At 43.1% G+C, this 17663-nt stretch overlaps 1 protein-coding gene and 1 long non-coding RNA gene across 6 annotated transcripts in view; both read left to right on the top strand.

Moving 5' to 3' along the window:
• Positions 1–17663, top strand: part of NSMCE2 (NSE2 (MMS21) homolog, SMC5-SMC6 complex SUMO ligase) — a 213731-nt gene that overhangs the window by 118111 nt on the left and 77957 nt on the right. The window lies entirely within an intron of this gene.
• Positions 2518–16676, top strand: LOC116574837. The gene is made up of 3 exons (XR_004279519.1): positions 2518–2528; positions 15583–15585; positions 16122–16676. It is a non-coding gene; the product is annotated as an uncharacterized LOC116574837 (long non-coding RNA).

Genomic DNA, 17663 nt, shown 5'->3' on the forward strand with positions numbered 1-17663 from the left:
ATGATGTAGCTACGGGGCTGGAGACTAGCGGGAGAAGCACACGGCACGAGAAGGTGTGGTACTGGTGATGGCGGTGCTTTTGTGGGGGGAAGATTGGAATATATGTAAATGCTTTTATGACCCAAGGAATTCATGGCAGTAGAAGGAGGAGGTCAAAGAGAGAAGAATAAGATGGGATTCATAAGTAACCACTTGGAGACAAAAGAACAAAGTCAAGAGCAGTTTTTGAGATTGGAGGAATGCAGCGAGGTGGGTACAGATGTATATAATTTTATAGGAGTAGGGCAGGAAATTGCAGATCAGAGTTGAGCGACCTAGTATTTTTCTGTGAAATAGGAGTCAAGTTTGTCCACTGAGAGAAGGCAGCAAGGCAGGAATAATAGTTGTATTGAAGAGAGTGATCTGTTTTAGAATAGTGTTTAGAGAAATGGAAACAAGGACTGGCTTACAATAAGCAAGAGGGATTGATAAGAGACCCCGAAGGCCCAAATTCCTGTTGAAAACCATAGTTTTGTACTGGAACCGTCTGCATGGTTATTTGATTTTTATCGAGGGGAATGCCCTCACCCCCAACCCGCTCAACCTTAAACCTCTCCCCTTAACTGGCCGCATTGGCATAAGAAGTGGGGGAAAATGTGTGGTCTCAACTATGATCTTAGTTTCCCCAGAGAAGGAAGCAGGGCCTCCAGGAAGAACGAAGTTTTATAGACAAGAATGAGATCGAGCACTCTGGGTAAAGCTGGGGAATGATTCGCTTTGTTGGTTTTTTCCTTTATATATGATGACATCAGGGCTCCCAATAGCAAAATAGAAGAGATCTGGAAAGGAATCAAGAATGAGAAAAGCCACAGATGAGAAAATGCCAAGGAGTAAGAAGTTGAGGTAAAGGAGAGAGGTTGGGGGATGTGCGCTGGTGATGGGACTTCCTTTTATTCGGTGGCCGAGCGTGACACAAAGCGAGTTGGCTGGAGGAGAATACCTGACGCGTCTTGTGTGTGAGGCATTGTGGTGAGACGACTGACTGATGGTCCCCACTTTTGGCCTTCTCACAGAGCTTTGGAAGAAGGAAGTGAGAGTCCTGTACCCATCAGGGACAGACTCTTGGAGTTCAGAGCAACGGTGTGGACCCTCGTTGAGATGGGGACTCCCTCTGGCTAAGGGCTGCCACAGGCATTGCAGTGGGGTGCCAGGGGCCTTAGTTGGGTCTCCCCAAGATGGTAGAACAGCAGCCTTTCATTCCTTGCTGCCCTGCTCCTCCCACAAACTTAACAGTAATCATCCTCGTGAAAATAGAGCTGCTGTTCATACAGGCTTCGTAGTTTGTAAATGGGTGCTCTCAACAACTCCGAGAGAAAGACAGGGCACATAATGTTATTACAGTTTACAGACTAGAAAGTGCATCTCTGAGGTTCAGTTCATACTGCTACTAGGTGGCTCAAATGAAAATAGAAATGAGGTTTTGTAACTTTTCTCTCTTTTCGGCAATGCCTCGCTGCAGGCTTGGAGCTAAAGCTAGGCTGCTCTCATCTAAACCAGCCTCCCCTCTTGCAGATGAAACAACAGAGTCAGCAGCCTGGTAAAGTGAAAAAAGAAAAAAAATACCACACAGATACCACAGGTTGGGTGTTCTGGGAAGGCGATTCTGAGGTGAAAATTGAGATGCCGAAGTCCGGTAGGGAGTGCTCTTGGGACCAACACTTGTGGAAGGGAAGGGAAGGAAGCAGGATTGGACAGTGGGGCGTCAAGCCGATGATCCAGTCTCCACCTGAAGTCTCAGCGAACTACAGGGAGTTCTGAAGCTGGATGACCCTTCAGAGCTGTTCCTGAGTTGGGAGAACAAGGCCAGGCCTTTGTACCTCTTTGACCAGCCATCAGATGCCAGTCACTCCTGAAAGGGGCATGGTCTCGAGCAAGGTAACTCCTGACGTAAAGTGGTCTCCAAAGGCAGCTGCGAGCAGGAGACTTGCTGCCAAGCAGCACTTGTGGCTGTTTCATTCTTGAGGAGCATCTGGAAGGCACCTCAGCGTCTGCCATAGTGAACTTGGGTTGTCTAGACACGGGTTTAAATCGTGGCTCTGCCACCTCCTAGCCACTCAGTAAGCTGGTTACGTCAGGCAGTTCTGGGTAAGGATTCTGTAAGCCTCAGCATCCTCTGCTGTAAAATAGGAAGAATCACGTGAGAACCAAGCCTTGGGTTTCCTTATTTGTGAAATAGGAAAAACAGTTGTACCATCCTTTGGGGAAGGTTAAAAGCATCCAGTGAGATCATAGAGTTCCCAGAATACCATCATTTATAGAAAATTAGTTACTCTTTTACCATAAGTAAAGTGTCTAGTTCAGTGGCAGATACATAATATTTGCCATGAAAGCTGCTCAATAAATAATAAAAATGTTCCGGAAAGCATCAGTGACTTTCTGGAGGCCAACGTCCATGTCAAAGCCAGATCGCTTCCTGCTACATAACTCTCTGGTTTGGGTTTCAAATCAAGGAATGTGGGAGCAGATGTCTCCATAGAAGTCAGAGTAGTGTGGTGGGAGGGAGTGGGCCCCTGAACACGACTTCACCTGGGGGAGTCTGATTCCTTGGGCTATGCCACTGGTGTTAGCCCAGTGTGAAAATGTGTTTTTCAGAATGGAACCAAGAGGATAAAATTAAAGGTGAAGTCACCTGAGTAGCAGGACTCCATCGAAGCAACACTGCAGCAAATGATGATTATAGTTTGGGACAGGTTGCTTTGATATATTTTATATATGTATATATCGTATATATGACTAAGTATATATTGCATATATGACCACACATGTGTATAATACATGACCGCAATTTTGTGTATTCCTCCCAGTTCTGGTGGTTCACAGCAGATCTGGATTCTAGTCCTGCTGGCTCCTTCCTTTATTAGATGTCAAACCAGGGAGAATTCTCTCTCTGGGCTTGAGTTTCCTTTCTCACATGAGGATTTGGATCTCAGTGAGCCTCTTCCTCTTCTAGCATGATTTAATTTCTTTAATTCCCAGTACACCCCACAGCACAGCTATTTGAAGACAAAACATGGCCACATCGTCCCACAGAGAAAGGATCTTATTTCGTGTGTACAGAGGAGTACGGGATGTTGAACAGAGCCCATAGAGCAAAATATTCAGTAGCTCTGGCAAAGAAACCCCTGTTGCTGACATTTTGGTGAAGAAGGGGAGAAAATCACTATCTTGTGAACCAAGCAAAGTACTCCGTAGTTATCATAGAATCATGTTCTTACCTGGAGTTTTCTGTGGAATTATCCACATTCATTGTGGAACATTTATGGACAGTAACTTTGGTGCTGGATCGTATAAAGAGCTAATCTTTGCAGGCTGAACCTCAGCTGTATTCATCCAGGGAGAGAATGGGTGGGAAGGTGGTCCAGTTCAGAAGGTTGGAAATGCTAAACTTTCTTTTCTACCAGAAAACTGTACTTAGATATTCAAATGCAGAGTAGATCCAATTTCATAAGGCTTTTATTGTTTATGGGAACATCTGGTTTTTACTTTTTTAGTTTGGCTTCTTTGCTCTGCTATTACTATTCTTATGCAGTTGGGTTTATGATTTGAGTGGCTTTTGAAATACCAGCAATTTAATTCTCATTAGAGATTCATCGCACATAAGGCATTTTGATATAACTCTTATTAGTATCTTCAGCTCTGGGAATTTAATCAATACTCTTAAATGTCTTCTTGCCTGAACCATTACATATTTTCTCAGAACAAATATTTAGTCCTTAAGATTTTGTAACAAGGGATTTAAAGATAAGCTTTGAAAATAGGTCAGGGAAACACATCTACTTAGGCTTAAAGCTAGTCAGGTGAGGCCGTTAGAAAAGCAACTTCGAAGCTTTTGAAAGCATTTGTGAAATCAGTTTTTTGTAATTTTATGAAAGCTGCCATCTGTATACCTAAAGTGTGAATCAAACCTTTCTTTAGCTTTGCCAGTCCCTTATTCATCCATTCATTATTATTCATCTATTCGTTGTTCACTTATTAATTCACCAGATACTGTTCTAGACACTGGGGTAATGGAGATAAATAAAGCCAGAGCTGACTGTGTGCCAGGCACTTTGAAACTTGGGAACTCAGTGCTTGTAGCTACACAGACTGTAGCTGTGTAATAGGGTGAATGTGTCACTGGAGTCCATTTGTTTTCTTAAACTTGCTGGTAAGCTGTGTGACTGTAGGCGAGAGCCATTCTGTGACAGTTTCCTCATCTCCGAAATAATTTTGCTCACTCTATTTACATCATAGCTTTGATATAAAAATCAATTGAATTAGTAATTTTGAAAGAGACTTGAAAATAATCAGGCACTACATAAAAACAAGTGGTAATCTTGTGATCATGGTAGTGATTTTGACCATTTTGTTCCCTTTTTGGACAGGACTAAGGATGAGTACATTTTTATTTTTCTCCTGAAATAGATCTGTGTGTTATGATGAACAGCCTTAACCATCTCCACATGTACAGGTATGCTACCTCTCCTCCATGGGGCAGAGACTTTCTAATGATGTAGCTGGGAGAATGAGATCTATAGCTGGTAACACTTATTTCAGAAATATTACTCAAGCTATATATTGCATGAAATCAACAAGTATTATTTAGGTGCCCAGACTAAGTGGGCAGAGAGAGGCATAAGGGAATGGGATGGCATCTGTCTTCCAAGTGGCCAAATAAGTCATTACCTCAATTGCACCTTCCTAAAGATCTGCACAGAGATGTCTAGTTGGCCCTATAATGTTTCCAGGGACCCTCTTAGACATTGGAATGCCCATGTGCCCCTTTTGGGTTGTGGAACAGATCGTCTTATAAGGAAATTAAAAACTTACTTCTAGTGTTATGTTTGATGTACTGCCAGGTTTTAGGTCTCCCATGCTGGTGCCCTGGGATGAGATAAAAGGTCCAATCTTCCTTAGAGCAAACCCAGTTATGGACTTGCTCAAGAATTGCTCTCAGATACCAGCTCTAGAGTACAGAGAGATTACTGTGTTCTCACTGCCATCCGCCAGAGCCAGATGACTGGCTCACTGAAAATGTTTTGAATAAATAAAAGCCTCAGTCTACCATATAGAGTTCCTCTGATACTCTGATAATCCCAGATGGCTTCTTGAAGGGAGGGGCTGCATTTTATTCATCTCAAGATGTCCAGCGTCTGGCACATAGTTGGTGTTCTGGGTTTTTGTCAAATGAACACATGGACGAGCATATCCAGGACTGTGACGGATGTCCCACGATAAGGCATTCCTGATCTCTCTCTAGAGGAAATCCTCCGAGAGAGAGTGACATACTCCCAGGCCGTCTGAGGCACAACCCACAGCGGCCTCTGCTACAAATGTGAAGTTTCATTGAAGCTCTTTGTTTTGTTTTCTCATAAGCTTTCTGTTTTGTTCTGTTTTACTTCGTCATTGTTTAGTTGACCTACAGTGTCTTGTTAGTCTCAGGGGTACAACATAATGATTCCGCAGCTCTGCACTTTGCTGTGCTCGCCTCAAGCGTGGCGGCCGCCTGTCCCCGTGCAGCACTGTTACAGTACCACGGACTACGTTCCTTACGCTGTACCTTTGATTCTGGGAGCCTGTACCTCCCTCTCCCCTTCCCCCATTCTGTCCATCCGCCCACTCCCGTCCCCCCTGGCAACCATCAGTCTGTAGTGATGGGTCTGTTTCTGCTTTGTTTGTTCCGCTTTGTTCTTTAGATTTCTTATGTCAATACGATCTAATAGTATTTATCTTTCCTTGACTTATTGACTTAGCATTATATCCTCTAGGTCCACCCATGTTGTCACAAACTTGAAGATCTCATTTCTTTTTATTGCTGAGTAACATTCCGTTGTGTTTATACCCCACATCTTCTGTATCTGTCTCTCTATCAGTAGGCCTTTCGGATGCTTCCTTATCTTGGCTATTACAAATAATGCTGCAGGAAACAAAGAAGTGCATATATGTTTTCAAGTTAGTGTTTTGTTTTCTGTGGGCACATACCCGGTACTGGAATTACTGGATCCTACGGTATTTCTATTTTTAATTTTTTGAGAAGCTTCCATCCTGTTTTCCACTGCGGCTGCACCAGTGTGCGTTCCCACCAGCGGTGCGCGAGGGCTCCTTTTTTTCCACGTCCTCCTAGCCAGTGCTTGCTCCTTAGGGCAAGGTGGAGGGCAGTATCTCATGGTTTTGATTTGCATTTCCCTCATGAATAGTGATGTAGAGCATCTTTTCGTGTCCTTTGGCCTGGAGTTTCTTTTCTAATCTTAGCTGTTTTAGATTTTCTGCTCCTCTCGTGTTCCTTTCAAAAAGTAATTCTCAGCAGAATGGGTGACGTTGATCCATTCCAAGAAGATACCTTTGTGTATCCTCTGCCAAGTCCCATCCGTGTCTGTCGTGCTTAGTGGCGCTTGTCCATGCAGCATGGCCCAGGACAGAGCGGGCTGTGCCTTGAAGCCACTTCAGAACTATGTAGGACCCCAAAAGGCCCAGGAGAGGAAAGAAAGTGGGACAGCCAGACACAGTTACTTTCTGGGAGTCTTATTATACCGTCTCTCCACCTCATGGATTCTTCCAACTCTTCCTAAAGTAATAATAATAATACCAAGAAATGTCCTTACCTCCTCCAGTACCTTGACATTTGCAGTTATGTCTTTTGATCTTCCTGGCAACCCTGTGAAAATGATGGGGGTGTTTTGGTTTCAGTGTTACTATTACACAAATGGGAACTCTCAGACCAGTAGAGGCTGGGGAGGGGCTGCCAGCAACTCCCTAATCAAGATAAGTAACTTTTTATGCAGTATTTAAGGAATTAAGATTTGCAGGATGTGACAGGGCCAGGACTAAGGTGAGGCAGGTGGTGTGAGACAAGAGAGGTGTTAAATGCAGGATTGGGTTCTGTCATTATTTAAAATTCTCTTTTGGGGGCACCTGGGTTAAAGGTTGCTCAGTGGGTTAAAGCCTCTGCTTTCGGCTCGGGTCATGATCCCAGGTCCCAGGGACCTGGGATCGAGCTCCACGTCTGGCTCTCTGCTCAGCAGGGAACCTGATTCCTCCTCTCTCTCTTCCTGCCTCTCTGCCTACTTGTGATCTCTGTCTGTCAAATAAATAAATAAAATATTTAAAAAAATAAAATGAAATGAAATTCTATTTTGTTCATCGTGGACTGGGGGGGCACTAATTTTGATGTTTGGAATATCATGTTAAAATATGGTTTCTTCTGATGGGTGAGTTTCTGTGTAGCCCCTGAGGCCACTGCCTCGCTCCCCTCCCTCTGGATCCAGCCTGCTTTACAGAGACATGCCCTGGGTCATACGTACACCTGTAAGTAGCAGAGCCTGCTTTTGAAGCTTTCTGCCTCTTTCTGTCCCACCATGCGGCCATAAATGCCTAATTTTCTTGGTCTCTGAACATCCGTGGGTCTTTTCTTATTACTATTGTTGTACTTTAAATTTTCTTACATTTTTAAACCCCATTATTTGAGGGTTTCTTTAATAGCTCCTGATGATCTTTCTATATATTTTTCTGAAATGCCTCTTAGGGAACTTCTGTTGTTTTAATTCTTTGACTTCCAAACATTTCTGGTCGAATATTATCTCAAGGGCACACTGTGATATTGCTGCCTTACTTAGAGTTAAATTCTGCGACACAGATTAAGAACCTGTGAGTATCGCTCATTCTTTTTGGTTTTTTTTGTTTTTGTTTTTTGTTTTTTGTTTTTGTGTTTGTTTTTTAAGAAAGAGAGAAAACAGCAGGATGGGGGGCAGAGAGGAAGAATCTTATGCAGGCTCCATGCCCAGCATAGAGCCCAATGCAGGGCTCAGTCTCACAACCCTGAGATCATGACATTTGCTGAAACCAAGAGTCGGACACTTAACCTACTGAGCCACCCAGACGATCCAAGTATAGCTAATTCTGCATGAGCTGGGGGAGAGATGCTTTATTATTATTATTTTTAAACACTCTCAAGTTGTAGAATGACATAGTGATTGGGAGAGCAACTAGGAATTCAGTAGCATGTCCCATAAACTCAAAATTCCTACAGGAGTTATTCTTTTTTTTTTTTTTCTTTAAGATTTTATTTATTTATTTGACAGACAGAGATCACAAGTAGGCAGAGAGGCAGGCAAAGAGAGAGGAAGAAGCAGGCTCCCTGCTAAGTAGAGAGCCTGATGCGGGGCTCCATCCCAGGACCCTGAGATCATGACCTGAGCTGAAGGCAGGGGCTTTAACCCAGTGAGCCACCCAGGTGCCCCCAGACGTTATTCTTTAGTAAAGTTTCTTGGATAATGAAAACAGTCCATGGCCACAAGAACAAAAAGCACAGTCCACGTTCACCTTCTATGGCAGGAGGCTGCACAGGACTATATGGAGCTATAAATTACCTTTTTCTGTGAAGATTTTGTTTTTCTAAAGTATGCATCAGTTGGTCCTATCTAGTTGGGAAGAGCAGATCAATTTCCTTGTGGTTGGCCTTAGTTCTGAATAATTTATAGGCATCCTTGAGAATTTCAGGTCTAGCATACCTGTTGGTGGCGGAGTCAGCAGGTTGGTGGAAGACGAACAGAAAGTACTGGTAATTTGAGATTAAAAATAGAAGGGAAAAGAAAAGATAGCAGTACTAGACTTTGGGGGGGTTTCTTTGCAAGTAAGTCTTACCAGAGGTAAAGGGAATTGAGAGCAAGGAAACAGACCTTGGAAATTTTTATGTTCCAGTGTCTGTCGAGTAGGAGTGATGTTAGGAGTTACTGTGTCCCTGGGAATTTCATCAGGTAAAAATTCTGATTTATAAAAAGAGGCAGTGAACATTTGGTTCGAGGACCAGACAGAACATATGCTTTCTTTATTGCCTTATTCTAGTGAGCTCAAACATGTATAAGGGCTTCCATCATGTGGTATTTTTATGGGAGATTGTGAGGAGTGAGACTACAAGGTCAGGGCCAACTGCTGAGGTAGTTGAAGGGTAAACTAGGAAATGGATATCTTACAGGTGATGCTGAAACTATATAGGAACTTTCTGGAAAACAAAAGTGCATGCCAAAAAAAGTTTAGACATATAAACAGTTTAATCTGGTGGCATTATGAAAGAAAGAGAAGAAACTGGAGACCGGGGCAATACTAATGTCTTTATGAAGACCGTAAGTATTTTGGGCACTGTTTTTGGTTGGTTAAGTTAGAAATGTAAGGGACTATGAGATAGATGGTAGAGGAAATTTGCGTTTGTCACCAGGACTTACGTTGGTTGTTAGAAGGAAGGCGAGGGGACCCCAGTGTTTTCTCATGAATGCCCTGGAGAACAGTCGCTCCTTACCAGCAAGTGCAGAAGGAGCCGATGGGGCGTGAAGGAATGGGTGGTATGTTCAGTTCCACTCATGTTCTCTTTGAAGCAGTGGTGTGATGAGCTATTAAAGGTTGCTGGAGATACAGACCTGGGACCGGGGGAAATATGAAGGCTGAAAATACTTACTTTCGATATCATGATAAAATTTCAATATAACGTTGACGTTTTAGCAGCACAACACAAAGGGCTGAGATGGACACACGGCCTCTGGCTGGAAAGAGGAAGAAGCCGTGTAGGAGGTGGTCCGTGACGGAGGCGGTGCAGGATCCCAGTAGAGTAGGAGCTGAGGGCAGAAACGAGTCCAGGAGGAGCACTGTGGTCAGCAGTGCGAATCTGCAGATGAAAAAAATGAGTAATCGCAGGAGTAGTCTTGAGCTTAGAAAATAGAAATTCAAATCCAAGAAGGGGAAGAGGGCCAAGAATTTAGAAGCTAAAGTAAGAGGTGATTCTATAGGGAGGCCATTGTGTGAGCTTTAATGAAGTTAGCTTGATGGATGACATTTAAATCAGTGGTGTTTTATCAGTTTTGAAGATTTTTTTTTCTTACTTGGCAAATATTTGGGAAGAGATCTTTCATATTCTCACAAAATAGGAGCTTCTTAGACAAAGGCTGTCTTTGTTTATTCCCCAAAATAGATTAAGATTAATTTGGCTCTTTTACTTTGAGTAAAGGAAGCTGGTCTACCTGTGACTGACTTGCTTTCCTGTGTCCAGTAGCATTCCAGAGCAAGGAAGTAAAATGCTGTTGTCATTTCTTTTTTCCTCTTAGTATCCATGGAGCAAACAAAACCATACCGTCCTAAAATGCCTTTCCTCTGTATTCCGCTCACCACTTGATTAAATTTTTTTTCCTCTTCCTGACATCACTTTGGAAGAGGAGGTTTGTACAGCAGGAGTTCTGATAGATGTGAACATTCCATGATCGCAGCTTTCTACAAAATCATTAACACTCTTGTTTTGTGCTTTGAGTGTTTGCTTCTTGGCAGGAGTTCATGGCATCTGACTGAATCTAAGAGCTTCCAGGCAAACTTGAACCATTTTGGTCTATATTTACAAAGGATAACTTAATTCACTTGAGTCCTCATAGTAAGACATCCTGAATCAGTTACGGTCATAATCGTCTATAGTTAAAAACAATCGAATTAATCGATTAAGAGCCCTCTTGATGCTGTGCGACCACAGCAGAGTAAGTGGGCATAATGGGTTAACCTGTGCACGGGAGGCCTTTGTTAATTCATTTCGTCATTCATTTAACATTTATTGAGTACGTAGTCACTTCATGCCAGGCTGAAGGAAAGGCTAGTCACTGCCCTTAGGGCTCTTCAGGACTAGTGTCCTTACAAAGAATGCAGTTTTCAGTAGAACACAGTAGTAGATGTTAAGGAGCAGTTAGCAGAGGGAGCTGTAAGAAGAGAAAGCGTGAGGAGAGCACGATAAAGAGAGAAGTCAAAAATTAAGTTGGAAACAGTATATGGGAGACGGTTTATGCAAATCCTTACGTCACTTGCGAAAGAATCTGAATTTTATCTTGAAAGCACTGGTGTACACCAAATCGTTTTAAGCAGAAGCAAGTCATGATCAGCATTATGTTACATTTGGGGGAGAGTGACAGATTTAAGGAGGAGGGAAAACGGAGGCAGGAAGATAGTTATAGTCTTTTTGAAGATACTATTAAGGTAGGCATGGAGAGAAGGAATTGAATTCGAGAGATCTTTGGGGAGGTAGCAGGAACCGGTTGAATGGAAAAGATAGGAGGGCATGAGAGGCAGCCAGAGTCAAGGACACATTTGCAGCTGAAATGCCCAGGCAATGGGGTGGGAGTGGGGTAGGGCGGGGTTGGGGAATGGGGGTTAGTTTTGGGAGGGGGGTGCGGCAGTGGCGGTGCCCAGAAGACGGAAGGGTCAGCCTTTGGCTATCTCTACGGTGAGAGAGATTACCGCAGCTGAGTCATCCAGGGCTGATTCAGTCCCGGACATGAATCCTACCTGTTCATCTTTGAAACCAACCATGAAATAAATGGCTTTTGGCCTCTCTGAAACTGAGACCTTTGGAACAGTGCTGAATAGGTATGAATCAGGTTTCATAGGCAGGAGCCTTCCGAGTTTCTACATCAGGGTTCTGGAGGGCGCGTACTTGCATTTACTGCCGTAGCACACCCGTTCGACAGTGGCTTGCAGTTGTGCTGTTTAATAACTCGGTAAGCTTCTGTTTTACATTTCCCCCTAATAATGATCATTATACTTAGTACTATGTGGCTTCAAAAAACAACAGCATTAAATAATTAATCTGCATCATATCCCTGGGAGTTAGTAGGTGGCTGTTGCCCCATTTTCCAGATGGGAACACTCAGGGAGATACTCGGTGAGCAACCTATCTGAAGCTCCTCGGCCTCACGGCAGCAGAACAGCATTCTCCATCTGCAGTCACCTTTATCTTATCACCCCGTACTCTGTGCTCATTGTCAGTCTCAACCTATTAGATCACGTTTACCATTTCTCTTACTCAGAAGTCTCAGTGTTCAGATACAGAAAAGGGCAGGCAAGATACAGGAAGGAGTGAAAGTGGCCAAATGACTCAGCCCTGCCTATGTGGAGGCGGGGAGGGGCCAGGAATAGGAATATAAGCAAGTCTTAACTCCAGTGTATCCGGGGAAAGAATGCCCGTTTTCCAATGGAGCAGTGACATCATCTCAGCTAACAGACCAGCCAGTCATTATGTCAGGGAGTTTTCTCCAGCACTTTGGTGCAAACTGAACACTATACCCAGCAGCCAGGAGACTATTATTACAGAAATTGAGAAATTGTCTGTCTTTATACATATATATGAAATAAATGGCGCTATATATATATATATATATATATATATATGCACACAGATATATATGTATCTGTGTGTGTGTGTGTGTGTGTGTGTGTATAGCTGTGTGGTGTGATGGACAGAGAACTGACTTTGGAGATAGACCTGGGTTGAAATGTCTTCTAAGAGGGAGCTGGGTGACACTGGCCGGCTCCTTCTCCCACAGCAGTGTGGGAAATATCAGATGGTGACGTACGTCATCTGCCCCACGTGCAGCCTGATAATTCCCGCGTGCTGTTGCCGTTAATAATTTCATTCCTGTTTAACAAGATGTAGTGCTGAAAGAGCCCCCTGACTTTTTCGCTGAATGACAGGAGCAGGTAAATTCAACTTCTGAGGAACTACAGACTCCGATGAAAGGAGCCATTGAAACACTGTGATATTGAGTCAAGGAGACGGGGTATCACCCCTGGTTCACTGACAAATATGGGAAGGTAACTTCAGTAGGCCTGTCATCAGCGTGTGCCTTCCAAAACATTATAGTCAGGTTACAGTAAACTTTTTATATTTGTTGCGTCACAAAGATTTATTGAAGCGATAAAAGTTATTATGGAAAACAGTGTGCAGTAACTATGGCAACAGTTATTTGATCTCTCAGTAATTAGCTAAGCATTTCATTGCACAATACTTTCACAATGCCTTCCTGGTTAGTTCATTAAACAAAATTAGCTTTTGTTTCAGCTGCCTTCCCGCAGCGTCCCAAATTTGATTTTAGTTCAAAAGAATTGGAAAGTGTGTTTTAAAACTACCTTTCCGACCTTTCCAGGTTACCGACCTATTTGAGGTTGCAACTGATTTTTATTTCGCTCCTTCTCTAGCCCACAGTACAGTCTTGTGATTCCTGATGATTCTCCAAAGTGTGTCTCAGCTTGGTCGAGTGGGCTTTCACATGAACGGTAAAGTTGGAGACCAGTTCCTTGTTTCTGGCCTCCTTCCTGGCTCAGATTGCAGACTGGGGACAGCTGATAGCCTTCCTGTGACTTAGTTTCTATACCTGTGACTTTGGGTTGCTGAATTAGAAATCTTGGAATCCTGAGATCTCGTTGGTGGGCTCCTTTCTTGATGAGAATCTGAAGTCCCCTGATGGGGCAACCTGGAGCTGGTGGGAGCCCAGGGTTTTAGACACCTGTGCCAGCTGCCTCTTCTACCCTATTCAGCATAACTCGGGCTGTGTTCAGGTACCTCTCCTTTTGAGAGGTGGAATGTGTTCTAGATGATTCACCTCAGTGATGATGTCATTCTCAGAGGACTTCCAGAGCTCTTGAGACAAGGGCGTCTCAAACTGTTTAAGAAAGGTATATCGGGGCACCTGGGCGGCTCAGTCAGTTAAGCTTCTGCCTTCAGCTCAGCTCTTGATCCCAGGGTCCTGGGATTGGGCCCCCCATTGGGCTCTCTCCTCAGTAAAGAGCCTGCTTCTCTCTCTTCCTCTGCTGCTCCCCCTGCTTTTGTGCTCTCTCTCTCTCATAAATAAAATCTTAAAAAAAAAAAAAAAGGAAGAAGAAAAAAGGCTCATCGGCTATACACCCCCTTTCCCCCGCACCCCCAATACACAGGTGAAGCTGAACCCATACGTGCTACTTGGTAGACTCAAGATCCTAACCACAAGAGAAGGCTTTAAGCATTCAAGATTGCAAAACAGAAAAGCACTGAAAATGAAACAAAAAAATGTTACAGCTTATTTACTAAAAATGAGGAGGTTCTAATGTAAGTTAGCAAAACAGGATTTTTAAAAATTCAATGCAGATTTCTTGCATTCATTTCATTTTAATTCCTATCAATTTAGTGATTTTAAGTTCATTTAATTTTTTAAAGACAATACTAGCTGTTTAAGAAACTAGTTGCTTTCTGAATTGTTGAGTCAAGCTCTTTTCTCAGTTAACTGGTTGTCACCCACCAGCTTTCAGTTGGGCAGGTGTTTTTGCATATGAGCCTTAACATTTCCAGTTTCCTGCATATTTATTTGCCTAATTAGATTCTTTTCTATGTAGGATAAACACGTGTTTAGTTTCACTGATTAGGGTTAAAAGAGAGGGAGGCAAACCATAAGCGACTCTTAAGGATAGAGAACAGTCAGGGTTGGTGGGAGGGAGCTGAATAGTGGACGGGTTAAGTGGATCATGGGCATTAAGGAGGACACTTGCTGTGCTGCGCACTGGGTGTTGTATGGAAATGACGAATCCCCGAATTCTGCTCCTGGAACCAGTATTACACTCTATGGTCAATAACTAGAATTTAAATAAAAACTGGAACCAAACAAAAAATCTAATGTAAGAATCTATTTGTTCTTGTTGTTCTTGATTGGTCTTAAAATTTTTCTTGGCCGGTCTGGAGATAATAAAAATAATAACAGCAGAATAATAAGTTATCCTCAGTGGCCTCAGCACCTGACTCATTCTTTTCCCCTTTCTTCCTCATTCCTGCCTGATCCTGTGTGATTTTGACATATTCACTGAAAAGGCCCCTAACACTTCATATTTACTTCTCTTCCACACACTCTTTCTTCTTCGTAGAACGGTGTTTTTCTTTCAGTGCATTTGGAAAAAAATTTGATGTCCTTTAATGCAATTCTCATTTCAGCTTCTGTGAAACTTCCCCCAATTTCTCTCTCACTTTGCCCCCTGTCCCCTAACTCTCTCATGTCATGCATGCCTAATTCTTTGGCACACTTACTAAAACTTGTGGTTAAAACTGATCTTCCCCAGTGAGCTTTGAACACCAGCAGCGTTCCACACTGTATTCCTCCTTGAATCTTTGTTGGTAACATACAAGACCATGCTGTGGACAGCCAGCCAAACCAGTGGTTTCTGGTCTCACCACTCCCTGACTTCTTAATTCTAGGCTTTTGTAATTTTCATTTGCTGTCCAGCCCAGCCACAGTGGATATTTACCCTCTAACCCCTTCCCTTTCTATAGACCTATACAATTTTCTATGTATGGACCACCAGTCACTTCAGGAAAAGAAGAGAAATACTGTTTATTGAGCACCCAATGTGTTTCAGGTACCTTACAGTATGTTTTAGTCATTCCCACAACCCTGTGAGGTAGATATTAATATCCACATGCTTTACCGTGAGAAAGTAAGGTTCACAAGAAGCTAATATTTGGAAGAGCTATAATTTGAACACGGGACTCTGCCTCCAAAACTGAACTGATTTCATTTTTCAAATTCATTGGCTCCATTTTCGTGACTCAATGTGGCATGAATTCCACACTGAGCCAGTTTTAAAGCAGTCACCACCATCCAATATTCCTTTGATCTCTTGGCCTTCTGTGGGGCCATTAGTCAGAGGTCTGCGTCTCTCACTGGGTCTTCTCTTCTGGCTCTAGAGCTCTAGGTATGTGCTAAGGAAAGACACAGATTCTTCCAGATGTGACTCTTTACGAAGACAGTGGTCAAGTTCATGTAGACAAAGAAGGCCCAACCTGCCGCTCGCATATCACCTCTAGCCCTACAGTGCCCGTGATGGACAATGACCGTCGTGAGTTCATTTTCAGTCCAGACTTCTGGGAAGCCAGTTTCATTGATGAGAATTCATAGAATAGATACAACCTGTTTGCCACTCTGCTTTACCCCCTAACTGCTGTAGCTGAGTGGTTTTCCTATTCTCCGTTAGTTTTACCACTAACTAGCAACCCCCCTAAAACTACTCTTTCTTATTCCTGAAAAACTAGATGACTGACTCCTCTCTTGACACACCATTGCTTTTGCTCGCTTTGATTCTTCTACGTGGCCCACCTTTCTCCTGTCACTATAGAATAATTAGTAATAGAGTGGTCTTACTATACAAGTTTCAGGAAGGCCAACTGGTGTATACTGTCCTTCATTGCATAGGCAGTGCCTGGTAGAGTGTCTGACACAGGGTAGAAGCTCATTTAAATAAGGAAGGAGGGAGAAATGGAAGGAAGATGCATTTGACACAAGCAGTGTACTCCTTGTACACATATATTTTTTTTTGATTCCTGACCCAGTGAAGTCAGTAATAGTATCCCAGTCACAGGTGAACAAATGACACTCATGTTTGCTCTGCTAGTCAATGCACCTGCCCAAACGCCATCTCTTCTGAGAGGCCTTGTATTATCCCTTCAGCCATGACCTGCACAGCACAACTTGGGGGGATACCCTTCACAGAGATGACCATGTGCATCGTGAGCCCCACCCCTGGAATTGTGTGGTTTGCTGGCTCTGGTGACAGCTCCCTCCTCCACGTTTTCATGGTACCTGAGGTCTTTCTCATAATAGTTTTCACACCTTGCCTCACATGCTATATGAAAATCCTATTTCCCCCACTATAGTATGAATTCCTACACTGGAGAGAAAGTGCTTTCTTCATCTTTGTCTCATGTTAAACCCATGCAGAGTGACCGTGGGACGGTAATACACCCTGTCTGTTGTTTTTCTAGTTGGAGCCTCTGCAACATGCATTCTGTCAGCCGTCCTCTTCTTCACCTACATTTCCTCCCCTCCGCATTCACCTTGTATCTCCTCCTCAAATGGCCTCTCTAGCTATTATCCTCAAGGCCATTCATAAGGCACTAGGTGCACAGCAACTAAATAATGTCCTTTTCGAAAACCCCCAAAGTTGGGGATTCCAAAAGAAAAATTATTGGCTCTAAAACAAAAAAAATATAGGATCAAAAATAAATGTTTAGGCAAACAAATACAAACTCAGGTATTTTGTCTTCTTCGTTAGATGTTAAATTTAGTGGCTATTACTGAGAAATCACAGCAAACTATAGATTAAATGGGGAGTAGCCAATTAATGTCAAAAACAAATACAAAAATTCTTTCAAAAATGTTTTGGCCATAAATTTTTTTAAAATTATATATATATATATTTATTTTAGTAATCTCTCCACCCACCATGGGGCTCGAACCCACAGCCCTGAGATCGAGAGTCACATGCTCTTCCGACCGAGCCAGCCAGGTGCCCTGGCCATAAAGTTAGTTTTAAATGTGGATTGTGAATATGACTTTCAGTATGTTTGATATGGTGTTGGGGCTGGGGCTCCAAAAATCAAACCTACTTGGTATCTTAAAGATGGTCTGGCTTCCCAATACTGTGCATGTAGCCCCCAAAAAACACACTTGCTGGGTATTAATTGATTGTAGTTAAATAATGATGATCTTTGTTGTTCTGATGAGGGGGGGACGGATATTGTTATTCTTCTGTTGTTTATTTTATTTTATTGACAGAGAAAAAGAGTGAAGGGAAATCCCCCCACTTAGGCAGACCAAGTGCCACATTCCTAAGATGTTGAGCAATGCTTGGGGCCTTAGGGTGGTACCAGTAAAAAGCCTCTTGAGTGTTCTGTGTTGGCCCTCCTCAGATATACTTGCCACCCTGTCTGGTTCCTTTCGAGGATAGGAAGTTGGGGGTGGCAGAAGGGAGGGCCAAGTGCTAGAGCAGATGAAGCCAAGGGGTGCGATGGCCAGGATCTGGGAACTGGGCGGCAGCAGAGGAATGCA

This window comes from Mustela erminea, chromosome 16, assembly GCF_009829155.1.
Source record: "Mustela erminea isolate mMusErm1 chromosome 16, mMusErm1.Pri, whole genome shotgun sequence".
Lineage (NCBI taxonomy): Eukaryota > Metazoa > Chordata > Mammalia > Carnivora > Mustelidae > Mustela > Mustela erminea.